General features: G+C 40.4%; 1 protein-coding gene across 3 annotated transcripts in view; it reads right to left on the bottom strand.

Annotated features, from left to right (window-relative positions):
- Positions 1 to 12,370, bottom strand: part of frmd4ba (FERM domain containing 4Ba) — a 56,404-nt gene extending 44,034 nt beyond the window's left edge. For all 3 annotated transcript variants that reach the window (XM_077198115.1, XM_077198116.1, XM_077198117.1), the window contains exon 1: positions 12,052 to 12,370. The gene's annotated coding sequence lies outside the window, so the exon portion shown is untranslated. The remainder of the gene's footprint in view (positions 1 to 12,051) is intronic.
- Between the last annotated feature and the right edge of the window lie 15,449 nt (positions 12,371 to 27,819).

Below are 27,819 nucleotides of genomic sequence, written 5' to 3'. Positions count from 1 at the left end.
TTTTACTCCGTGGCTGAAACAAGCTTCCATATATTCATTTTGTAGCAATCCAAAAGAATATTTTTCATTCTCCACCTGCTGTTTGTGCATGTGTTTAGGGTCTTGCATTACACATATTGGTGTTGAGTTCATCCTTAAGGGTCATTCTGGCAGGAAATTGCACAAATCAAAGAGGAACATGCACACACAGCTGTCATATCTGGCAGTAGTTTATAGAGTCTTATATAGTTAATAGAGGGCTGTAAGTTTATATGTCACTACATATTTGAAAGATTTAAATCTTCTAAAACAAAGAATGCACTAGAAATAAAGGGATTTGATGCAAAGGCTCTTAATAGTAAGTGAAAAAGGTATATGACACTTGAACTGGATATAGCTTGCTGAAATTGCTCATTTCAAGAGGTACAGAATCTCCAAATTACGCAAACAAAGACCATAGACAGAACGGAGAAACAAAAAAGTAAACAATTCAGTTAAGTGTAGCGCCATTGTTACAATCTACTAAGAAATATAGGTCAATCAATATAGACTACATGCATCTATAAAAAAGAGAGAAGGAAGACTATGCAGGCTGCATGTTTGCAAGACAGGCTGTTCTTTGATGAATAGGATGAATAAAAGAACAGCATTTTCTTGAAATAGAACTCGTCATTTTGCGATTTCAATCACCACAGTTACAGGCAGCCACACCCCTTCATCTTTTTCGACTAGGGAAAAGGTTCCAGGTGTTCACCTCTTTCGGCCATCCTACACACATGTGACAGACTGCTCGTGCTCGAACCAACCGGAGGGGAAGGGGTTGTGTTACCCTCTACGCTGCACACAACCTACGCTTTCAGTCTTTGACGAGACCAAGCGGAAACCTTCCGGTCTCTCTCTTGAATCCAACACGGAAGTGACTTAAACTGCAATTCATCGATTGGCTGCAGACAGGTTCCAAAAGAAACTCAATCCGGCCCATGCCTACTGAAGACTGGAGGAATAATGCAGCAAGATTTTTTAATATATTAAAATTGAAAACAGTTATTTTAATAATAATAGTAACAATAACAATATGACTGTTTTTACTGTATTTTTGATTAAATAAATGCAGCCTTGGAAAGAGTAAGAGACTTCTTTCAAAAACATTTAAAAAATAAAATATTTCCAAACTGTTGATAGGTACTTACACACTGTACACTAACCATACAGGCTAGCAATAGCAAACATAACCCTCTTGCAGTGCCACAGCTCCTAGGATATGTATATGGGCAGTATGGCAAAAAATACAAGCTGTTGATTAAAAGGCATTACTGTAAAGAGCCTCTAACCATGACTGACAAAGTTGAGACCAGTGCTGCTCAAAAGTTCCCTCACGGAGCAGAGCAACCATTGATGTCAAGCGCTGATTGGATGCTGAGAGGCAAAGAGTCAAGGGTTTAAGTGCATTCTGGGAATTCAGAGAGCCTGTGGCATTGGTAAGCCAACAAGGGGGTTAGAAACAGGACATTCTGTCTTACATCGATCGTACACCCCCCTGATGTAAAACTCCAGGCTGAAAACAATTCCAATTCCACAAAGAATAAGAAGTTTTTAATATTTGTTCATAATAGTCTAACATATGTAATAACAAAGCATTCTCTATTCAAATATGTCTGTATAATGGCCGCTAAGCTCTACAACAAATTTCTCACATGGTTCCATCGGTTCTTTATTCTCACATAATTTCTAAAAAATACTAAAATAAAATAATAATAAATATTAATTTTTTTTACTTTACATTACCCTTAAATATATGTTTTAGATGTATAAATTTGAATCTTGATTTTTGTACATTTTAAAATTCAAATTTAATTATCCCTATAATACCCTGTAATATAAAATAAATATACTATATAACTGAAAAAACATTTTATTGTTTGCGTGAATGTGACGCAAACTCTCCTGTTATATAATTTGTTGATTAATGAATCCTAGTAGATTATAAATTTAGCTCTGAGGAGAATACACTGAGGAATAAGATGTTGAAAGACATTCCCAATGGAAGTCTTGGGTAATTCTCTGAGAACATCTGACAAAAGTATCTGGTTAAACCTCAGGTGTGTGTGAGAGAGAGCCAAGATCAAAAACAAAAACAAACACACATCAAATGCACATACATCACATACACAAAATGCAGGCTGTAAATTTGAAATGCAAGTACAAACACACAAAGACATACAAACAAATAAATACACAACATAAGATTCACACTCAAGAGGTTCTCTACGAAAGAAAGAAGAATTGCCTGTATTCACAAACACACAGAGCAAACAAGGTTCACATGCTGTCTGCACCTTTAAAAGTAAACACAGCTGTAGCTTTTGAAGCCATATTTTAGGCCGAAACTCAAAAGAGAGCACATTGTGAGCTAAAACAAAGACTTTTATATCAATGTGGGGGAAAAACATCAAATGGCAAGTCTAATTTACACATTTTGTGTTTAAAAGGCAAAAACATCTGGGAGAACTATGCCCTATGAGTTAGTGATGAGTTGCGCTTTGGTCTGCAAGCATTTTACATACAAACGTTACACGTTATTGCCACAGTAACTGAGAAACAATTACAGCTTCAACTCGGCTTTGAATGATGATCTCACACATGGGTTATTGTCCAGTGTCATGTGCATAAACTCAAGCTTCTCTGTAACATAGGATCCTATTCATTTTAATGGCATTGACCCTTGATGGCACCCTGCTAGTAATTAAATGCCTATTGTATTTCCAAAACAAACAGGACAATTGGATGTTGTGTTATATGACGTCAGTAGTCAAGTAGTCCTTCGAATAACAGCAATTACATAGACTGGGCCAAAAGGTGGTCATTTACAGTTGGATTCAAAAATTGCATTCTTACAATCATAATAAAAAGTGATCAGCTTTGTAAAAATACTACGTAGGCTAATATGTAGTGTATACTATGTATTATGCAGGGTTGCACAATATTAAGAAAAAATGTGATATAACTCATTAAAGGGATAGTTCACCCAAAAATGAAAATTCTGTCAGTATTTACTCACCCTCATATTGTTCCAACCTCGTAAGACCTTCGTTCATCTTCGGAACACGAATTAAGATATTTTCACTCCAGCTCTCAGAGAAGTCCATAGGCTTCTTCAGGGATTGAAACTTGCCAGCCCCGAAAAGTTCGAAAAGCATTACCCCGAAAAACATTGTTAAAATTGTCCAAGTGACTACAGTGGCTCAATCTTAAGTTTACAAAGCGACGAGAATACTTTTTGTGCGCAAAAACAAACAAAAATAACGACTTTATTTCAACTATTCATTTCCTTCTCTTTGGGCCTCTAGTCACTTAACGTAGTGTGATTCCGTAGAGCTACGTCACACGTAGGCTCACTATTGGCTGACGCTGGTCATGTGTGTGATGCGTGTGGCGTACAACAACAGAAGCTTACGCTGTTAAACTAGTGAACTGAGTCGAGGCCCAGAGAGAAGGAAATGAATAGTTGAAATAAAATAGTTATTTTGGGGGTTTTTTTGCGCACAAAAAGTATTCTCGTCATTTGATAAACTTAAGACTGAGCCACTGTAGTCACTCGGACTATTTTAACGATGTCATTGATAACTTTGAGGCTGGCAAGTTCAATCCCTGAAGAAGCCTATGGAGGAGTGATCCAGCTCTCAGATTTCATCGAAAAATATCTTAATTCGTGTTCCGAAGATGAACAAAGGTCTTACGAGGTTGGAACCACATGAGGGTGAGTAAATACTGACAGAATTTTCATTTTTGGGTGAACTAACCCTTTAAGATTGAGCCACTGTAGTCACTTGGACTATTTTAACGATGTCTTTAATAACTTTTCAGGGCTGGCAAGTTTCAATCCCTTAGAAGCCTATGGAGGAATGATCCAGCTCTCAGATTTCATCAAAAATATCTTAATTCGTGTTCCGAAGATGAACAAAGGTTTTACGAGGTTGGAACAACATGAGGGTGAGTAATTAATGACAGAATTTTCATTTTTGGTTGAACTATCCCTTTAAATATTATGTCAAATAAATTACGTCAGCAAAAGAAAGTCTACACCTACAAATCTTGAGACTACATGAGGTTGAATAAATGATACATTTAAATAAATAAAATAGGGATTTTTTTATGAACTATTCCTTAATGCATCTTCAAGATTCAGAGAAGTCTTATTGGCTAAAATGTTTTTTTTCTTTGTTTCAAGCTTTATCTATCTCCTTTTTATCAGTGCCAAGACAAACTCCCATGGTTACATTCATACACTGATTTGTATTAATGAGCTAATTTCCACTAGGAACCCAGAGGAGGGCGGCACAGAATCCTCTTCACCCTGTGCGCTCCCCCAGCATAGCAATAATATGACATCAATTACCAAATGCAATATGAGCATATTTAATTGGCTGAAAGGGGAAGGCATTTTATGCATCCAGAGGGTACACACACTCAGAAATGATGGGTATGCAGCTGTTCCAAAGTACACGCGTTTGCATCAACAGCTGATGGCCCCAAAAGTCTGCATGACTGTGCTTTGAGAAGTGCAGTGTCTGCATTACACTTTCATTACGGGAATGCCACTGTATAGCCAACACCAAACGGCTGTTTGACCAGCCCACTGACTGACTAAGGTCTCTGTTGGGTTAGAGATGGTTTGACAGGTGGATTGTTGGAAGGGAAATCAATAATATTCTGAAATGAAATAAAAGAGTTCCGATATAAGACCATCTGTTTTGCAATCTGTAAAAATAATAACACTTTTCATAACACAGAGAGATCAAAATCAGAGCAGGCTGCTCTAATAAATTCAGCTCTGTTGTATTTTAATTTAGGAATGCCTTGGGAAAAAAAGATAGGGCTCTGATATGGAGTTTAACCCTTGGTATTTGGCATATAACTCATCCCACGTTGTTTGTGCTGAGCATAAAATGATACCTCAAAACGTTAAATCTTTCATAAACATATGATTTCCACTTGGTGGGTATTAAAGCAGGAACAATAAGGTGACAGTAGAAACATGTTAAAATATTTCGGATGCAAATAAATTAACATTTTATGCATCAAATAATTCTGAAAAGTATCACAGTATCTACAAAAATATTACGCAGCTGTTTTCAATTCAATATTGATAATAAGAAGAAATGTTTCTTGAGTGCCAAATCAGCATGTTAGAATGATTTCTGAAGGATCCAACATGCATCAGTAATGAAGCTGACAATTCAGCTTTGCCATCACAGGAATAAAATACATTATTTGAAATTGTAAAAATATTTTATAATATTAACGTTTTTTCGGGTATTTTTTAACAGTAGAGTCGCTGACGAATATTAACTGTTTTGACTTGGGCTACCGAGCAACCAAGAAACCACCCAGAACATAACACTAAAATCTATTCAGAACACCTTAGCAACAACATAGCAATGCCCTAGCAACCACCCACATCACCTACCACCACTTACTTTTTCTTCAGAAAATGTAAACATCTTTTAGTCTTTGCTATATTTATATATCTTCATGAAGATTAAAAAAAATATAAGGGTATGCCTTTATTTATATAATATAATATTTAAGCCTCGAGGCATTTAGATTACAGTAAGTCTTTGCTTTATTTGTCGTGATAGGGTTTTAGTAGTTCGTTGTCACAGAGAGCCCATTGAAGTGTCTGTTTGATTGGGATTTGGGGCTTATATAGGCCATAGCACACAGAGCTGGGTTATGTTGAAACCTCTGAACCATGACAAAAAGGATGGGTGTGAGTGTGTGCGCATAACACAGATGCCACGGAGCAGACGGGGGAGGTGGTCACTGCTGCTTCTGCCCAGCGCTCTGCGCGTACTGTCTGTCTGCCCCCTCTAATAAGGTCCCCACGGGATTGTGGGTGCAGGGACTTTGCAGAACAGTAGATTGAGAACGTGGGGCCGCTGGGTTTAAATATCATTTGCAAGAGATGAAAACCATGAATGGATTCTCTTAGTTTCACAGTAGGTGTGGGGGGGGGGGGGGGGGGGCAGAGAACACAATGGCAGAGAATAAAATCTGAGAGAAAGCAAGAAAGCGCAGTGAAGAGATAAAGACGAAGACAGAACATTTTTAAGGTACCATGCTGAGCAACTAATATATGACTTTTGATGCTCAAATAGTGAATATTTTTTGTCAACTATTATTTATAATGATCTATATTAATCTTATGTTAACTGATCCAAGCACTATATGAAAATTGCTTATCGTATAGAAGTAAACAAGTTGTTTTTAAAATCAAGCACTAAAATATATAAATAAGCCCCAACAATATAAAGCATAAAACACATTGTGACTTGCATAGCTTACCTTGTTTTGTTCATGGTTTTTGGTGATGAGATCACGACAAACAGCTTTGCCATCTATATACCTTTTTGGCTGCTTTTTTCAAATGACCAAAATACTATAGGCTAGATTTTGAATGGATGCGCAGACTTTGATGTCAACCCAAAAAGTAATGGGAATCATTTTCGACTCCATAATGAAAATTCTAGGACTGGAAAACACAACATTTCTGTGTTTACGATTGTCTGCATGTAAATAATTAACGTAATTAATGCAGTCTCAATGATGCTCTTCCTGAAGCTACGATTTTGTTTTTCCCCACTTCATGTGGCTAGTGTTATGTGCTCACGCTATTAATCACACAGACCTGTATGATTTATTTATTATTTCCGAATCAATTCACATCCCTAAAAATTATAATACCATTTTTATTTGATTATATGGTTAGTTGCATTTTATTATTTTATATTTAGCATTTTCCATGACTTATTTTATGTCATGACCCACCAGTTAAGAAGCACTGACCTAGCCTACTGCATTTTATATGTGCCACATAACTTATTGACAATTTCTTATAAAATAATGTACACATTTCAAGTCACACTATATACAGAAAACATTCTGAAGTCTAAAGCTGAATGAACCCTCACCCTGATATGTTTATATATGCGCATTTTTGTGAATTTTTGTGTTTAGCTTATTCCATCTCTCTTGGCTCTTGTCCTTATTAATATTTAATGTTCTCTCCCGCTTCACAACGCATCTCCAACCATATATTATGCAAACTACCACTGTTAACATTTAAAAACATTTGTACTGAACCTTATGTCCTTGTCATATCCTTCAAACTCAGTGTGACATTTCACCTTAATTTCAGCCATGCTAAAAGGACAATTTTTCTTCTTTCTGGCTTAAAAGACTAAGAAAAATGTTTGGAGATGGAAGAATCTGTTTTAATAAATACAGATTAGTTATGTATAACACTTTTATTGCAGCACAACAGGCTGGGTTCAAGCTAAGGCTACTGCTGTAAAAGGCCATGTGTAAGTGTTTTTTAGACAAGGAACACAAACTCAGCCTCTCGTAAAATTGTTTATATCTCATTTAACACTAGAATTGGTATCACAATTGACCAAACATGTGCAAAATGATCCTTTAATAATTCACAGTCCTTGAACATGTGGTTGAGAACATTTGTGTTCATTTAGGCTGTTCAGAATGGATTACAAAATATACTGTGAAGTATACAAAACATTGTGTGAAATAATATGTGAAATGTATTATGCATGCATACACATGCAACATTTTAAGCAACAATATGCAAATTTGCATACTATGTACAGAATACACTTTTGAAATAAAAAATAAAAAATAGAACAATAAGTATGATAAGATGCTTTTCTGAACATTGCCTTAATTCTACTGAGTCCACAAACGGGAAACAGAGGGATGGAACAATCAAATTACTTTAACTGTGATCTTTATCCTCTCTCATGCGGGTAAATGGCCCACAGACACATGCCATGTGTCAGAATAAATAAACGAGACAGGCACAGCGGGGTAAGCAAATGCATGAGCAAGTAATTCACAGACATGACAAGTTGGATCACAACATGCCACCTGCACTCTTTGCAAAGTCTTATCACAATGATCCAGTCATACAAGATATTTTGCTTTGTTTAGATAAAAAATAAGCAATTCAGCAAAGTTGCCACCATTCTCTGAAAAAAGGATAAAGACTTCACTGTAAATTGCTGATGATGTAAGAAATTACAACAGGCTTAGTCATAAAATCCGGTAAAGCTTTACTAACTCCTTTGGGCAACAATTCATTCAGCTCTTGCTGGTCATTGATGCCATGAGAAGGTCATCGTCTTTTGTCAAGACCTTACCAAGTCCTTTCCTCCACCCCAAGGCTAGTTATACCTGCGGTCAGCTTACGGTGACAAAAGTCAGATCTCTTTTTCTTTGAGTCATCCATATTTCAGCGTTTGAAGGCTAAAGGTAAAATATCAAGTTTCTATCTAAGCAGAGGTCATCTTCAGTAGCAGAGAAGTTAGAGCATGTTCAAAGGACAGTTCTGAGAATTAATCATTTTTACATTGAATAGTTTTTAGTGTGTTGCGCTATATGTGTTTCTGGTTGTTGTTACAGTAGGAGGTTGCTATGGTGTTAAAGGTGGTTACTAGCAAGTCCCTATAACAGGTGGAATGTTTTCATAGTTAATAATAAATAATAATAATACATTTATTTTATAATAGCGCCTTTCTGCAAACTCAAGGTAGCTTTACAATATTACAGCAAATAAACCCGACAGCAGACAAAAAAAAACAATACAGAGATACACTGAGCGTAGATACAGTAACAACTTGCATAACATGAATCAGATCATAAAGTTAGGGATCAGAGAAACAAGAAGCCATTTTCAATGATTTTGAAATCATATAGGCTAATGATGAGAGGTTACGAATCTGTTGAGGAATAGAATTCCAGAGTGTAGGGGCAAATATACAAAAGGCCAGAATTTAAGATCTGATAACAGAATTTTCATTTTTAAGTGAACTATTCATTTAAATAAATTGATTTGAAATAGTCACCTCGTGAAACAGTTACATTATCTCATGGGATCTGGTTGGAAAATCATAAGTTGAGTAACTTAAAGGAAACCTCTCCTCAATAACACTGCACAGTTTAAAGTATCATCAATTTCTGTAGCATAAACAAATTACAACTGAAGTCCACTACAGGTTAGAGGATTGTTCAAATGAACAACTACTAAAAAATGATGTTTCTTTAAGGCTGAATAATCATTACAAAGCAAAGGGCACGTGGTGGATTTGATTGTCACTCATAGTAATATGAAAAGCAATTCCTTTACCATCTGCAAGATGAAAAGGGCTCCTGACCTGTGCCCCATGTCCCGCCTGCAGTTCGTTGTCACTGTGGCCTTAGGGCTGTATATGTGCTACTAACCTAACCCAATATTTATGAAACATCGTACTGATAATGTTTACTATATTACAGGGTATTGCACTTACTCTAGATATCTCCCTTGAAAAAAACAGTACACTATCCCTTGATAAAACACAGAAATGTTGAAGAATCAGCCATGATTCCCTCCAGCGCTACCACTTATGTGGAGCAGCACCATACTACTCTATTGATTTCCATCCAGACTGTAGGCCATGTGTATTTTTCAACGAGGATGTTACCATACCAAGGTCTCTTGATAGCGAGGAAACACACACACATACAACAGTAGTGGTAGGCGAGACAGCAGCGGATAGCCCATTATCATGAGCTCTTCCTCTCTGTGTCTAGGTGGACTGATATTAATAGTCGCTCTCATTCGGGGATTGATGGAATGTAATTGAACATATGCCTGCCAGTGGAAAAGAGAAAATGAGTTATAACTATAGGGATCATTTTCGGTTTTCCCTGGAGAACAGGGTATGGAAGCTAAAGTTCAATTATTGGAACAGAACAGCATCACATTATAAAAACATTTAGCTTTGTAACAGTTCTTATCTTTTCTAAGAGCCTTTAATTGAAGGGGCAATATGGATAAATATTAATTTGCAAATTAGCAAATTGGTTAAATAGCAAATTGGTTGACAAGTCTAAATTTTTACATCCCGAGGACAGGTTTATGGACTACCAACAGTTTTGAGCCCTTTGTTTTTCAGAGCTACCACGGGACAATTTAAGTTCTCCAGTTAAGACAAAAGAATGGAAAAACAAGTACGAAACAGCTATTAAACACACAAAAACAATGACCCACTTAAATTTTGGGTAAATTTTGTATATTTTACACTAATTTGACACAAATATTCTGATTTCCATAGACTCTTACTGAGAAAACTGGCACCCATTACTAAAAACATCTGCAAACATTATCTAGTTTCATCTGTTCTACAAATGTACTTTGTACATTTCAACATCTCAACCATCTGATGTCGTATTTGCCAGCATGCCTTTCTAAGGACATGGTCAAATTGGACTGACACCAGTGTCCTTAATGCAATAAGGGATCAATTATACGACATCAGGTCACACTTGCTCTGTAACTGAGTTGGTCTAATTGAATTGAACTGAATGCACATACCCCTCTGAGGCATTGCCAGCACCATTAAATGCAGAGGCTTTACATTGATTTATACTTCCAAGCTTAAAGATAAAAGAGAGAACTGACAATCAAATCCCTAAATCTCAAAGCAAGATTAGATTCAGCTAGAATCAAGTGTGGAAATCATTGAAAAACACCCTTCTAAAAAAGCCAAAACTCTCTTCCTTAAAGTGGCCATTTTCAAGTTGCACTTCTGGAAGCGTCAGCCATCAGCCTGTATGCAGGCAAGGAATATTATCTTTTGTGGTCAGCCTTCCTTTGTTGTGCAACAGGAAGGTGAGCTAGTTGTCAGGTTACACATGATGAACATTCTGGATTTACAACTATATCATATAACAACATCATGAGCAGTGTTAAAGGAAAGCAACTGGGCAGAAAGATAAAAACATATAGACAGAAATGCATTCAGAAGAAGGGGGATGGGAAGTGTTCAAATGTGCTTCAATTAAGCACTCTACCCTAAAAACCTCCTGAGAGAAAAGCCTTGCTTTTAATGACAGTTGAACATTAAAAGCCTAGTTTCTATAAGCAAATCCATTAAAGCACCCTGATTGGAAAATGACTCTATCACAGAATTTTCTATATCAGTTAATAGCTTAAAGGAACTGGGAAATCTGCCCCCATTTTAATGCTTCCTATAGTATGCATAGGCCTATGTGTTACGTGTTTGAAGTTGTGCATGAGCTTTTATCATAAAACCAGCTATAACTCACTGTGGCATAAATCAATTGTTGAACCGCATGCACAAAACAAAAAGTCCTTGCCTTTAAAAATAAAAACAGCGTATCCCTTAAATTTAATTTAATTTAATTACATCACCTGCTCCCCAAAAAGCCCTAAAACAAAGAAAGCATTGCTTATCCTCCTTAAATTTGGACTGAAGTGCGTCACTGTTCGCCTCATACACTATCAGGATGTCACATGTTTCTGTCTCCTATTGTTTGTCTTTCTCAGGAAGCAGGAAGTTCAGAATCAGCGTCTGCAGGAACGGTGGGAAAATGGCTTTTTGATGGAGTTCTGTTTTCCTTAGTCTTTTAAAATGAGCCAGGGTTTCTAATCAACAGCTCTCTCACACGTGTCAACAGGAAACAAGCATTCACATGTTCTCACTCCAGGTAGTCCCTTGGCATTGAGTAGGCTATCATTGTTCAAGGTTTGAGCGAGGCATGAAAACTTAAAGTTTTTATATTTTTGGAAAAAATACAACTTTACACGGAGTGACTATGTGAATCAACTAATACTTTCAATTAAACAGGGGGTTTCATTCACCATTGAAGGCTCATTTAAGAGGAGTCAGGTGCTCCTGGCAATATTACTGTACAATATTAACTGTATTTCACCACACACACAAAAAAAACTCTTTCCGCAATGTTTGAATCTACGTTAAGCTGTCTCTCTGATCCTGGAGAAAGTTATGTGTTGGTGTATTTCACAAAGAGCACGCATGAGGTGAAGTTTCTGACATCAGTCAAGCTTTGTCATGTCAAACATAATGTGTATCGAAGAAACCCAACTTCTTATCCCCAAGTTGTTATAATATTGCAAATCCATTATCCCTAAAGCACAAATAGAGGGGTAAAAAACATGCAGAACACGCAGACCATTCAATAACAAGCGGAACTCACCTCTCGTTATTGTTGGTAACGTTATTGTTGTGTTCAAGCCCCAGGTTTGCGAAAATCTTTTGTCTTTTTTGTTACCGGAGCCTAAAATGACTCCGTTGTCTCCGTGATCTCGCGTCCAAAGTCATGAACACAAAAGGAAAAGCGATACGCAAAATACAGCCAGCCGGTGATACAGTTCATGTCAGCTTTGTAAGGACACAAGCACTGTCGGTAGAGTGCCGACCGTTTACTGATTTACCCCTCCTCCGCCCCTATCTGATCCCTACAGTCGGTCCTGCTTGAGCAGACGAATTTCCCTCTGCCGTTACCTTGGTGATACAAACGCCACTGACGCGCGCGTGCCTACAAAATAAAATAAATTAAAATAATTATGGAGAGGAAATAAATGGTGTTCATTTTTTTTGTTATGATCAATGCACTCCTACAAAATCATATTGTTATGATTTTGTTTGTCATAATTATGTTTGTTATATCCGCTTTATATAAAAATTACCACGGTATTAACGTTACTATGTTTTTGCATGGTAATAAGTTTTTTCCTCTTCTGTGCCATGAGAAAATGTAAATCACAATTTACATTATTCTAACTTGGTGGTCCAAAAACACAAATATGTAAAATGTTGCTATTGTGACGTATATTCAGGAGAAACAAGAAGAAATGTAGAGCGGGACTTGATTTTTGTGTGGTTTTGGTTGACAGTTTGTCCCGCCCTCACACCGGAGAACATGTCATCAGAGAAGAGATGAGATTTCGTTGGAAGAAGGTGGGGAAGTTATTTTGATTAAACATACTGAGGGCTCTTTTTTCTTTCTTTTTTTTAAACGATGTTTGTGGATACATAATTTGTAATAGCAATAGTCCATAAAAAATAAGAATGGTCCATTTTGATGGTGACTTAAACCTTTTCTTGACTTGTGCTAGTATATCTTATGTTGATATAGAAAAAGATGAGTGTGAGATTGCTCTTGTCCAGCTCTGTGATTTCACACATGGCTAGTCATCACTGGCCTGCTCACTCTTCCACATCCATTTTGATTCCGTTGATTATAAGATAGATGGGTTAATGAGTTCTCAGGGCTTGTCACTGGAGAAAAGTTCCACTCCTCACCTCAGCGAATAAGAACACATTTTCACAACACGCATTTGTTAAGACCTATGATAGTCCTGATGAAGGACATGTAATTTTGAACTTCATTTTGATTGAAGTCAAAAGTGTAACCCCATGTGGGTCTTTCTTATAAAATAAATTAATAAATGTAGACAGTCTTACTGATGACATCAATGACAAATTGTACAAACATCAAGCACACAGGTTATCAAATATAGTTATGTTACCAATCCGCACAATACTGTAAATTCTAATTTACTTTGTCTACAAAAATGTGAGGTGGTATGTGTAGTGGTTTCCCAATTTAAAATGTATATTTGTATGCCCTAAAAGACAAAAACCAGGAACCTGAAAAAGCACAGGGAGCGAAAGAGAGTAAGAGGACTTGTGAAACAGGGAGGGAGAGGGATGGGGAAGGAAGGGAGTGTCAGTGCTCAAAACAATAGAAAAGCTCTCAAAAAAAGAAACAATAGGTCTTTTAGCAGGAAAAGGAAAAAAAGGAAAGAAAGAAAAAGAAAAATTGTGGCTTTTGAAAAGTACATTATAACATGATGGATTGTGCAGGCATAGGTTTCACATATAATTTACATCCCCACCTCTCTTTTGTTGATGTTCTGTTACCGTTATTGTCATATTGTCAATTAAAATGAATAGACATATTTTCTTTTCTTGATGCCTTCTGAAACATAATTCACTGAATATGCTCCTGGATTCTCAGTCTTGGTTTGTTAAACAACCAGAGGACCAAAAGGATAAAATAGGATGAAAGACTATGTTTGTGCATTTATGTAGAAATTCACAACTTGCAATTTGGTCCCCTAAGATAAAAAAAAAGATAAACACAATGGCTTTCTGCTCCCATTCCCAAGTTATGATTTGCTGCCATCTAGTGGATAAAACATCTCTGACTGGTCTGGCAGAAATGTTTAGAATCATCTACTGGAAAAACATTCAATCAACTTACTTTTTATGTTGTGTGTCAGTTTAGAAACGGCAATGTTATTGTTAATTATCTAGATATGTAATGATTGACTTGAGGATGTCTGTTCTTCAACACACATTTGTTTTGGGTTGTAAACTGAACGAATGTATAACCAGAAATATTTAAACAATGAGAGAATTTTTTCCTCTTTAGTTTATGCCAGTTGTCAACGTACAACACGCACGCATGCGCACTTTGACGAGCACATCCATTACGTTTTTAACATTTTTGGATTCTTTTGGGTTTTAAAAGTTGTTTTTGCTGTATGATTATAACTGTTTTCGATGAATGAACAACACCACGGACATAATTTGGACAAGGTAAGTTTGTTATTAAGCTAACCACAATTTAAATATTAATTAGTGTAGCCTATTAGCTAAATAACAAAAAGTGACATTGCTGATTAAATTCAAAGGGCTACTAGCATTCTCCTGTTTGTTATTGTAGCTACTGTTAGCTATGACATTTAGGCCTTACTGAAGTTGGGTTAATCGGGAAAGTACCAGAAAACATCAAAAACTACAGTTCCTTTGCGAAGAATGACCCATTTCCCACCTTGGTAATGTATGATGTGTGTGTGCATCTGGGTTTCTATATGAGCTCAACGTAACATAATAAAATCATCAATTAATTAACTATTCTAATTTTTTGTTTATATCTGTCCATTCACGCTCCTATTGAATGTGCTTTGTAGACAGAAAGATTCCATGTCACTGACTAGGTTTGCAGAGTCTGGAGATGATGGGGTGTGGATGTGGAGCAGGTGGCCTTCTTCTGGACACATACATAATGTTCAAGTAAGTGATTTCCTGTGTAACATTTATCATGTAGGTAACAAGTAAAAATGTCTGTAAATCAGCATGAAAATTAGATTGAAAAAACATTTATTTTCTGTACTTAGCTACATATCATCTCGGATAGGTAGACAGGAAAATCATTATTCCAATAAGTGTGTAACTTTGGTTTGAGAAGTGGGGGGGACACAAAGTGGGGGAAAATATTTTCGATTTGAACCCCATTTCCTGCATTTACAGACATTTAGGGACAATGGTGATGCAAAATCCAGGAAATCATTTGATTATAATGATTAATTCTGCCAAAAATAATAAAATAATAGTAGGCTATCTATGTATATAAGAAAAAGATGTCTTACTTTATTGTTTAATAGGGGCCGATCGCCAAGACTTAAGAGAATAATTTTATAAAGTAAAAAATGTTAGCTATTAATGTTTTGTGTGTAAATAAAATTTAAATAATGTGAGACTCAATTTCCACTGTAATGTAGAAACAACATAAAGACAGAATAATGTCTCGATGAAATTAGGCTTAATTTTATTAGGCTTCAAAAAATAGTGAAAAAAGTGAACTTAAAACAAACCTCACATAAACCCATAATAGATGTCATATTATGTTGACTTTCTGTCTAACAGCTGTGCCAGTTGTCTAACATGTATGAAATATACAGACATTTCAGAAAGTTTATAAAACGGCATAAATTATAAATTAAATATTAATTTAAATAAATTAATTTAAAATATTTTATTTGATTAATCCGTTATTTAGTCAAGAGCAGTTAGTAATTTTCTCTTTTCCTTTTGTTCTTTGGTTAACTTTACTGACAGAGAGAATGAGTGGCTGCTGTCACTTTAAGATCTGCCGCTGCTGACAGGATCTCACGCGTCTCAGGGCCCTTTCACACCTACCTTGTTTGGTCCGGACTTTCGGACTTTTCAGTTTGGTCCGAATCAAAATTGCAGGTGTGAAACCTCCCCCGGACCACGGTCCGGACCAAACAGATTAAATTTGTTCCGACGAAAAGAGGTAGTCTCGGTCCGGATCAAACTGAACAAAGGTTTGGTTCGTTTCTAGTGTGAAAGCATTTCTGTATGGTTCGGACTTTCAGACCTTTCACAGGAAGTTCCGGTGGTTCCCGCATAGCCGAAAAAACAAAAGGCTTGTTCGACTTGAACCGGCGCTGCACAGACCGATCGGTTGATGACATCAAAGTACCGCGAGAGCGATTAGAGAGCAGACGGCTCCTTATGCTTTTGAATCGCTCTCGCGGTACTTTGATGTCATCAACCGATCGGTCTGCGCAGCGTCGGTTCAAGTCGAACAAGCCTATAAGATTGCAGGAAAAATGAGCCGTACGCACATGAGGAGAGGAGGAGACGAGGTTTTTAATTGAAGTATGGTCTGATGACAGAAGTCAACTGGAAAAAATTCACACAAAAAAGAGCTCGCATGATTGCTTGCAGTCTTCTCCTCCTTTCCTGCCGGCGACGATAAAGTGTTCGCACGACGAGGACGTTCATTTGGCGAATTTGAACTAGCCTTGTGTATAGTTGGTGCTGCAGGTAATTATGCCATAAAATAACAATACAGTTGCAACGATATGCGTCTGTTCATTCATAATGTCAAAGTTACCCGCCGCATTGACAACACGCTGACGTCAGACGCACGTCCATTTACAAACCAATCAATGTCGAGATGCAGCCCACATAGATGATGACGACAGGGCGCAAGTATGTCACGTAAAGTTCTTTAGTGCGCTCGCATAATTGCAGTGTGAAACCAAACCAAAACTTTCTGAAATTATAAAATGTATCAAAATGTGAACTTTGGTTCGGACCTTGGTGCGGACTTTCAGGTGTGAAAACGCCCTCATTCTCACACAACTCTTTACTTCCATTTAAGATTCTATTTAACTAATTTAAGACTGTTCTTGTGGGATACTCGACAAAACGGACATTTTGGCATAAATGTGTGTGTGTTATTGTTAGGTTCTGTCTTGACTAACGTTACTTCGTTGCTGACAGAAAATGCAGCGGTTTAAAGTGGACTCGTTTTCATGGTAGGCCAGAATGTTTATTTTTTAGTAAGCTACACAGAATGTTATACATTAATATATTTAGCTAACACAGTCTGAAGTTATTAAGCAGCAGTGTAGCTCGCCTCAGTCAACGTAAGGCTAACATCAACATGGTGTAACGTTAGACAAAAAATATGATTATCCTGACCTGAGCAAATTTACTGAATCAACCAATTCACATCTCCTTTCTTTCTTTTCATCCATGATGACATTAAAGTCGCCTGTTGTTGTTTCTGGCGTTGCGCCGCAACCGCTAACGTTAACGTTATTCCTGCTCATTAGAACTTTCAGTGAGTTATTTTTAGAGTGCACGCGAAGTTCCTGGACGTGGACGCGCGCGTCGACACAGGCTCGGTCCTGCTCCTCCGTTGCGATGACGGCGTGCGGTTTAAAATCATAACAAACGAATTTGAAAGTGGGGGGGACACAAACGGGATTTTGAAAAGTGGGGGGGGGGGGACATGTCCCCCCTGTCCCGATAGGAAATTACGCCCATGCCAATAGTAAGCAGTTCCCTTTCGAACGGTCACTTCGTATTGCGTAGCTATACGCAGTGGGGAAACTCCTTTTCCTCGATTTACTGAAGCCTTTATGTAAAGCGCATTTGCAGCTGCACAGCTAGAACATGAGCGTCTGGCTCGCTCATAGGCTGCGCTGCGGCAACTGCACATCCAATGGCGCAGGCGCCTCTGACGTGCAACCAATGAGATCACTCTGCGTCATACACGTCAGAGCCCGCCAAGGGGGCGTGACCTCAGTCTATAATAGTCCCCGAATTCGCCATTATAGCAGATTTTACTCCTTCAGCGACAAACTTCACGTCTCTGACCATTTATTGAGCCTTCGCCGTCGAACAAGCCTTCAGCCTGAGCGAGCTACAGTTCAGCAGACTACACATCTCAACCGTGTTTCTCCTGACGCCGTCTCTCCTGTGGCTATCCGGCGATATCCTTTTCAATATCTGTTTATTATGTGTTTATATCTGTATCAGCGTTGTTCCATATGCCTCGTGTTATGCGAGGCCTACGAACACGCGAGCTGCATTTCATGCCTGGGACTCTACCACGCAGAGAATGCACTCTCTGTCGGCGGATGTGCGGCCTGCGCGTGCATGCCTATCTCCGTGCTGCGAACTCGGCTAACGTTAGCTCTCTCTCGAGACGGCGGCGCCGCATCACCCGCGCTCCCTTCTCCGGCCCTACTTCAGCCGAGGAAGAAGAAGCGCCGCAGCCAACGGCATCCAGAGAGCACGGACGTTTGTGAATGCACGCCGGCCACGTCCCCGCGTGCTTCACTCACTCCAGCTCAGTCATCTCCGGTCCCGTTCGAGGGAGATCAGCGCCCCCCCACCACCACGTGGCGGGCCTCGTCTCTTTCGGCGGACCCAGCGAGGCAGGACTAACTCCGACGCTGAAATGCTTCGGATCCTAACACAGGCCGTCGCGGACCTCGAGCTCGAGTGGAACTAGCCGTGCTAGCTGGCGCCGACCAGCAAAGCCCGCGAAACAGGCCTCTCAGCCCCGCCCTGCGGCTGATGCCGAACGCTTCCCGCCAAAGCCGTCCTAGCACGCAAAGTAAAGAGAGGGCACGTGTCCCGCGCTTGCCGGACCACCCTCAAAGAAGCCAGCAAAACTTCCCACAGCCCCCTGTACAGTTCAGGCGGCTGGGGATTTTATTATTGTAAACAGGCCCGCAGCAGTGAGCGCGTCTTTGCAAACAAACGCCGTTTTCACGGCGACCCAAATAAAGCACACGAGCACAACACATGGGTTCACGGTCCCCCTTCACTAGGCGGCCCCTCCCTTGTTGTAACACTGACTTCCCCACACGCAAATGCTTGTGCAGTCAGTCCAACATTCAATGTGTGCACAAATCACAATATATGGGTTCACGGTCCCCCTTCACTAGGCGGCCCCTCCCCTGTTTTAACACTGACTTCCCCACACGCAAATGCTTGTGCAGTCAGTCCAACATTCAATGTGTGCACAGATCACAATATATGGGTTCACGGTCCCCCTTCACTAGGCGGCCCCTCCCCTGTTTTAACACTGACTTCCCCACACGCAAATGCTTGTGCAGTCAGTCCAACATTCAATGTGTGCACAAATCACAATATATGGGTTCACGGTCCCCCTTCACTAGGCGGCCCCTCCCCTGTTGTAACACTGACTTCCCCACACGCAAATGCTTGTACAGTCAGTCCAACACTCAATGTGTGCAAAAATCACAATATAAGGGCATCAGGTCCCCCTATGTTAGGCGGCCCGTCCCAATCAGTGTGTCAAGCCCTAGCCACACGGGTTATAGCCTGGCAAGCTATCCCCGATGTGTCGAGTTGAGTTATAAACGCTATAAAGCGAGGCAACTCGCTCCAATTCGCTCGCAGACCCCCAAAGTTTCAGGCGGTTCTCGAGACTTCGGTGAGAAGCAACGTGGGTCACATGCTTCGCACCGATGTACAGAATTCATTAGCAAAAGGGGTGATAGAATTAGTCCCCCCTGTGCTAAAACATACGGGTTTTTACAGCCGCTATTTTCTAATTCCGAAAAATGACGGCGGCCTCAGACCCACTCTAGATCTGAGACATTTGAACAAAGCTGTCATGAGACGGCCGTTCAAAATGTTAGCTATCAGTTTCACAAGCACAACACATGGGTTCACGGTTCCCCTTCACTAGGCGGTCCCTCCCCTGTTGTAACACTGACTTCCCCACACGCAAATGCTTGTGCAGTCAGTCCAACATTCAATGTGTGCACAAATCACAATATATGGGTTCACGGTCCCCCTTCACTAGGTGGCCCCTCCCCCGTTGTAACACTGACTTCCCCACACGCAAATGCTTGTACAGTCAGTCCAATACTCAATGTGTGCACAAATCACAATATAAGGGTATCAGGTCCCCCTACGTTAGGCGACCAGCCCCAATCAGTGTGTCAAGCCCTAGCCACACGGGTTCTAGCCTGGCAAGCTATCCCCGATGTGTTGAGTTGGGTCATAAACACTATAAAGCGAGGTTACTCGCTCCAATTCGCTCGCAGACCCCCAGAATTTCAGGCGGTTCTCGAGACTTCGGTGAGAAGCAACGTGGGTCACGTGCTTCGCACCGAAGTACAAAATCTATTAGCAAAAGGGGCGATAGAATTAGTCCCCCCCGCGCTAAAAAATATGGGTTTTTACAGCCGCTATTTTCTGATTCCGAAAAAAGACGGCGGTCTCAGACCCATTCTAGATTTGAGACATTTGAACAAAGCTCTCATGAGACGGCCGTTCAAATTGTTAACTATCAAACATATCCTCGCGCAAGTGCGCCCGGGGGATTGGTTTGTCACAATGGATCTGAAAGATGCTTACTTTCACATTCAAATAAATCCTCGTCACAGGCCATTCTTGAGATTCGCCTTCGAGGGCCGGGCTTATCAATACACCGTTCTGCCGATCGGTCTATCATTGGCACCCCGTACATTCACGAAGTGTATGGATGCAGCGCTTTCTCCTCTGAGATTTCAGGGAGTGCGCATGTTAAATTATCTCGACGACTGGCTGGTGGGGGCACAGTCGAGAATCGAGCTATTAGCTCACAGGGATTTGATTCTCGGCCATCTAAAATGCCTGGGTTTCACAATCAATGTTTCAAAAAGCAAACTAACCCCCAGCCAGAGCATGATCTTTCTGGGCACAGTTTTAGACTCGAGAGCTATGACAGCGTGACTCACACAGAGCGCGCGCTCTCGGTGCGAGCGCTTGCAGGCACTTTCAGATTGCGCGAGCGCGCGCCACTGAAGAAATTTCAGAAACTGCTTGGTCTCATGGCAGCAGCATCGCCAGTACTCCGCATGGGATTACTGCGCATGCGCCCGATGCAGCATCGGCTGAAACGCTGTGGGCCAACTCATGCATGGCAGTCAGGCAGCTTGCGCGTTATGGTGAATCACGGTTGTTTAAGAACCCTGATTCCCTGGCGGGCTCAGAACTGGCACCACGAGGGGGTGACAATGGGAACAATTTCCAGGAGGAAAGTGGTTCTTACAGATGCGTCCAACCTGGGTTGGGGAGCGCTGCACGAGGGCATGCCTGCATCCGGCCTCTGGTCGAGCACGGAGCAGAGCTTACATATCAACTGTCTGGAGATGAAAGCAGTTGGGTTGGCCCTGAAGGCATTTCTGTCGAACCTCAGAGGTCACTACGTCTTAGTCCGCACAGACAATACGTCAGTGGTGGCCTACATGAATCGCCAGGGGGGCATCAGGTCAGGGAACCTGCATGCGATGGCGAGAGACCTCCTCTATATGGGCACAAACCAACCTGAGCTCTCTGAGAGCAGCGCATATCCCGGGCGTCCAGAATGTGGGCGCGAATATGCTTTCATGGGACAACACTCCCCTCGGCGAGTGGTCCCTGAACCCACAGACGGTCAGTCTAATATGGAAGGTGTTTGGCGAGGCCGAAATCGACCTTTTCGCCTCGAGAATCAACACCCACTGCAAATTGTTCTTCTCAAAGAACAGGGACGCGCTGGCCCATGTCTGGCCCAACCGTCCCTTTTATGCCTCCCCCCCCCCCCCGTCTCGATGATTCCACAAGTCATCAAACGGGTCAGAGAGAGCGGGTGCCCAGTCCTTCTGGTGGCCCCTCTCTGGAAAATCAGATCGTGGTTCCCGGAACTAGTTCAGTTATCGGACACAATCCCATGGCCTGTCCCACTGAGGAAAGACCTCCTCACACAGGTGAACGGGACATTGTGGCATCCGAGACCCGATTTATGGGCCCTTCATGTTTGGCCCCTCAACGGGTACCCAAGGACCTTCCTGAGAAGGTTTTAAGCACTATATCTGAAGCCAGGGCCCCGTCGACTCGGCGCCTGTATGCTTCAAAATGGTCAGGTTTTTCCAGCTGGTGCTCGAAAAATCAGGCTGACCCAGAGTCATGTGTGATATCAGTGGTTCGCTCATTCTTACAGGAGCTGCTGGACGCGGGTTGCTCCCCGTCCACGCTCAAAGTGTATGTGGCAGCCATAGCAGCACATCATGTTCTGACGGCTGGCCAGTCACTGGGAAGAAACGACCTGGTCGTAAGATTCCTGAAAGGTGCGAGAAGAATGAACCCCTCCAGGCCTCCGTCTGTGCCGCCTCTGGACCTCTCCACGGTCCTGGGGGCTCTGAAAGGTCCGCCTTTCGAACCGCTCCAATCGGTTGATCTAAAAACCCTCTCGCTGAAGACCGCTCTCCTTATGGCGTTGGCATCTATCAAACGAGTGGGAGATCTGCAGGCGCTCTCTGTGAGCCCTGCATGTTTGGAGTTGGGTCCAGATGACTCCAGAGTCATCCTCAAGCCCAGACATGGTTACGTTCCTAAAGTGCTCTCAACACTGTTCAGAGCACAGGTGGTGACATTATCAGCCCTCCCTCCTTCTGCAGAGGATGGAGAGGTTAATCTTCTCTGCCCTGTCTGAGCGCTGAGAATCTATCGGGAGCTTTCTGCGTCTTTTAGACAATCAGAACAGCTTTTTGTCTGCTTTGGTGGTAGATCCAAGGGGGATCCAGTCACTAAGCAAAGACTGTCTAGATGGATAGTGGATGCTATTTCTATGGCTTATACCGCAGCGGGTCAAGTTTGCCCTATAGGTATCAAGGCCCATACGACCAGAGGTATGTCTCGTCATGGGCTTGGTCATCTGGCATTCCCATTAGTGATATTTGTGATGCGGCCGGCTGGTCCTCGCCTTCCACATTTATGAGTTTCTATAATAGGGAAGTGCCTTCCCTGCAGGCGAAGGTGCTTTCGGTATGATTAAGACCCGTCGGTGGCTGGTCTTGTCATATATTACTGTGCACTATCACATTCACATATATATATAAAACCCGCTGCTGGCTGGTTGTATTCATGCATAAACCCGCTGTTGCCGGTTATATTTACATATATATAAAACCCGCTTTGGCCGGTTATATGACATATATAAAACCCGCTTTTGCCGGTTATATTCCATACATATATAAAACCTGCTTTGGCCGGTTATAATTTCATATATAAACCCACTTGACTGGTTATATGTTCATATACCAATAACCCCGACAGTGTCTGGGTTCATTGGTGTAGTATGTTGGGTTATTTCTAACTGATGTGTACTATTTTAGACCTGACGGTGTTCGGTCTATTTATACATAATTATGCGGTTATGGCTTGTTCTGTATGCTCAGGGGCCTGAGTTGCAGTGGCAGCCAGTTACTCAGTGCGGCGTTTTGCATGGCGTCCCCACTGCGTATAGCTACGCAATACGAAGTGACCGTTCGAAAGGGAACTACTCGGTTACTCACGTAACCTCAGTTCCCTGAGTTAGGGAACGAGTATTGCGTAGCCAGCCGCACTATAGTAACATGGCAAGTTGTCGCTTCAGTCGTTAAACCTGCTATAATGGCGAATTCGGGGACTATTATAGACTGAGGTCACGCCCCCTTGGCGGGCTCTGACGTGTATGACGCAGAGTGATCTCATTGGTTGCACGTCAGAGGCGCCTGCGCCATTGGATGTGCAGTTGCCGCAGCGCAGCCTATGAGCGAGCCAGACGCTCATGTTCTAGCTGTGCAGCTGCAAATGCGCTTTACATAAAGGCTTCAGTAAATCGAGGAAAAGGAGTTTCCCCACTGCGTATAGCTACGCAATACTCGTTCCCTAACTCAGGGAACTGAGGTTACGTGAGTAACCGAGTAGTTATTGCAATTCAGTTCTACAAAAACCAGGATTACTACTGCACAGACTCAGGCTCCATAGGCTAGATGTCAATGGTTATTTCTGGGATATTTTGGCTTAATTGTTCTATAGTGGAAGGAAGTGGAGACATGTCATCCATTTTATTTTACAGTCCACACACCAACACACCCTAATAGAGTGGTGCAGGTGACGTCAGAACCCGGAAGTCTAATTCGCCTTTGGTTCCTTCGAGATTTTCCTATAGGGGTTTTATAATGGAATTTTTTCATTTATGAGTGAAATAAAGCCTGTGGTTAACACAACTTGACAATACGTTGATGTTTTGCTCTACAACGTACACTGCACATAAAACCATAAATGCTTCAAAATTCACGTTTTAGCTAGGGGTGTGTGTAATTCACATTGTAGAACAAAACTTAAAAGTATAGTTAAGTTATCTTTAAGTAACGTTAAGTCATTTGACCTTATTGTAAAGTTTTATAATGTTTTTATTTATCTTAAATTCTTGGTATTTTGACTCACCCATCACTTTTTTTAAAAAAACAATTTTGAGTAGTTTTAGAGTAACACCCTTGCTTTAAGCCAAACACTGACACTAGCTGAGATTATTGCAATATCTCAAGCAAGGTAAGTCCACCGTTTTGATTGACATGATCTCTCATTGAGGCGATTGTGCAAGTAGCTTGCAGCCTGGGAGCGCTGCTCTCCTCAGCTTGAAAAAGCACAGTTTCTTTTGAGAGGTATTTTCCTTGAGGCTGTTTGTAACATATCTGAACCCAATATTCCCAGTAAGCTCATAGTTCTCGGGTGTTTCTGTGCTATCTATGTCTCTCTGGATGAGTGAAGGTTTTGTAAGTGTTCTGGATTTTGCCGTTAGGTTGGTTTGCTGATAAGACATGTTTTTTACAGCCCTCAAGAGAGATACATACATTACTAAGTTGTTAGAGAAGTGGTATGAAGTGCTCATATCATAGGCTACATTGATTATCATTACTTGTCAATTTGATTTTACATGTCAGTAGCTTTGTGAAAATTTCTCTCTGTAAAAAAAAAAAATTACGGTAAAAACTGACTGCTGTAATTCTATAAATTTAGTGTAAAAAAGTATTATGACAAAGTTACGGGCATTATGGGGTGGAATTTGGTGGCTGCATATTTTATAATTCATAACTGATTAAAAAATAAGAAATATTTGTTTTTAAATTAAATATAAAACAAACTGGCTGCTGCCTCAGCCTCACTCAAGGTCTCACTATAAATTATTTTATTTTCCATAATAATAAAAAAAATATATATATATAACAATATTTGACTGTAAAGGTACATGTTTTAATTTTTTCAGGTGAAATCAATATTACTTTTCACTTCATCTAGTAAGCTAACTTACAGTTTACCAATTAATTTTTTTTATTGTAGCATTTTGACATTGTTTTTCTGTTAATATTATTTTGAAAAATGTAAGTGCATTTTTAGAATATATAATTTTGTGAACTTGAACATTTTACAAAAATGTACACCATGTTTAACTAATGACTGGTTTCATTATTTAACATCAGTAGATCAGGTTGCACCAAAAAAAGTTTTGTAAGAGTCAAATCCGCTAGAAATAGAAAGTTAAAAACAGCACAAAATCACAAAATTCATAAACCATGTGGTCATTTTATGAATCCTTTTTTTAAATATGTTTCATGTCATGTTTTGAATTTTATTCAAAGTGGTTACAAAAGTACAATGATCATTGATCATTTCTTTAATCTGCATTTAAACTTAAGAAGTTGTTTTTACACTGCAGCATTCCTCTAACACAGATTTCACTGGTTCCATGCCAATGTCTGGCTGTGTAATATTCAGAGAGGAGAAAGAACATGCAGCAACCTGTTACAGAAATGAGCACATTTTCAGCTTCATTTATAGCCTGGATACAGATGTCATGCTCCATCCTTCCTGTTTCATACTCATCACAAGCACATATGTTCTGACAAAGAGTATACTCAGGATAACCACTACTGGAATTTTCCACTCCTGAGCCAGGAGCTTTTCCCTTACATTAAGTTTTGTACAGTACAGCTAGATGCGATGCAAATAGTTTGTATTGACAGGTTGTTTGGACAGGTTCAGTTGGTTTTCATAACCTATTGCCTAAGCATCCAATTACTTTTGCTGCATTTGACCTCATTTCACTGAGACCAGTTAAATAAGTTTTTTTTGGCATTTTGCATGTAAATAAGTTTGTATATGTTGCATACAAAAAAACAACAACTGTTTGCCATTAGATAAGTCTCTCTTGTATCTTTTTTTTTTTTTTGCACTTCCTGCTCAGCTACTGTTCGGACGCTCTCGCTTACTGCTCCGCGCGTTGCTCTATCACTTTTATATTTCTTTATTTTATCTCCTTTTATCACCTAATTTTAACTTCAGCAAATCAGCACAGTGCTCAAACGCTTGGATTACTACAAAAAAAGCAGAATTATTTTATTCGACCAGCCTCCCATCCTTGAGTTGCGCTAGGGTCAGGCAGATCAGACAACAGCATGAGAAAGTAGCCACTATGTCTGATTTCGAAGAAATTGATGGCAAAATTTTGGAAGAAACCGTACAGCACCTAAAAACATCAACCTGCGCCCTTGACGCACTTCCCACATCTTTTTTCAAAAATGTGTTACACAGCTTAGAAGCAGATCTGCTAGAAGTGGTGAATGCCTCACTTCTCTCTGGGAGTTTTCCGACCTCCCTGAAAACTGCTGTTGTCAAGCCCCTCCTGAAAAAGAACAATCTGGATAAGACCATATTAAACAACTATAGACCGATCTCAAATCTTCCTTTCATAGGCAAGACCATTGAAAAAGTTGTCTTCAATCAGCTGAACAAATTCTTAAGCTCGAATGGATACTTTGACAATTTTCAATCTGGTTTCCGACCGCACCACAGTACAGAGACCGCGCTCATAAAGATAATAAATGATATTCGCTTAAATACTGATACAGGCAAATTATCAGTGCTGGTACTACTCGACCTCAGTGCTGCATTTGACACTGTCGATCACAACATACTTCTTGACAGGCTGGAAAACTGGGTCGGGCTTTCTGGGATAGTCCTAAAATGGTTCAGGTCATACTTAGGAGGCAGAGGTTATTATGTGAGTATAGGAGACCATAAATCTGAGTGGACATCCATGACATGCGGAGTCCCTCAAGGCTCAATTCTTGCGCCACTCCTATTCAACCTGTACATGCTCCCAATGAGCCAAATAATGAGAAAGAACCAAATCGCTTACCACAGCTATGCAGACGTCACACAGCTCTACTTATCCCTATCGCCTAACGATTACAGCCCCATTGACTCCCTTTGCCAATGCATTGATGAAGTAAACAATTGGATGTGCCAAAACTTTCTTCAGTTAAACAAAGACAAAACTGAAGTCATTGCGTTTGGAAACAAAGATGAAGTTCTCAAGGTGAACGCATACCTTCAGTCTAGGGGTCAAACAACTAAAAATCAAGCCAGGAATCTGGGTGTGTCTCTAGAGTCAGACCTTAGTTTCAGTAGTCATGTCAAAGCAATAACTAAATCAGCATACTATCACCTGAAAAATATTGCAAAAATTAGATGCTTTGTTTCCAATCAAGACTTAGAGAAACTTGTGCATGCTTTCATCACCAGTAGGGTGGATTATTGTAATGGACTTCTCACTGGCCTTCCCAAAAAAGACCATAAGACAGTTGCAGCTCATACAGAACGCTGCTGCTAGGATTCTGAGCAGAACCAGAAAATATGAACACATCACACTAGTCCTCAGGTCTTTACACTGGCTGCCAGTTACATTTAGGATTGATTTTAAAGTATTATTACTGGTATATAAATCATTCAATGGCCTAGGACCTCAATACATTGCAGATATGCTCACTGAATATAAACCCAACAGGTCACTCAGATCATTAGGATCACATCAGCTAGAAATACCAAGGGTTCACTCTAAGCATGGCGAGTCTGCTTTTAGCTACTATGCCAGCCGCAGCTGGAACCAGCTTCCAGAAGAGATCAGATGTGCTCCTACAGTAGTCACATTCAAATCCAAACTCAAAAAACATCTGTTTAGCTG

The sequence above is a fragment of the Siphateles boraxobius genome, unplaced genomic scaffold, assembly GCF_051911475.1.
Source record: "Siphateles boraxobius isolate OS27281-9 unplaced genomic scaffold, OSU_SipBor_1 41, whole genome shotgun sequence".
In the NCBI taxonomy this organism is placed as follows: domain Eukaryota; kingdom Metazoa; phylum Chordata; class Actinopteri; order Cypriniformes; family Leuciscidae; genus Siphateles; species Siphateles boraxobius.
The sequence above is the reverse complement of the archived record's forward strand: the minus strand, read 5'-3'. Positions and strand labels throughout refer to the sequence as shown.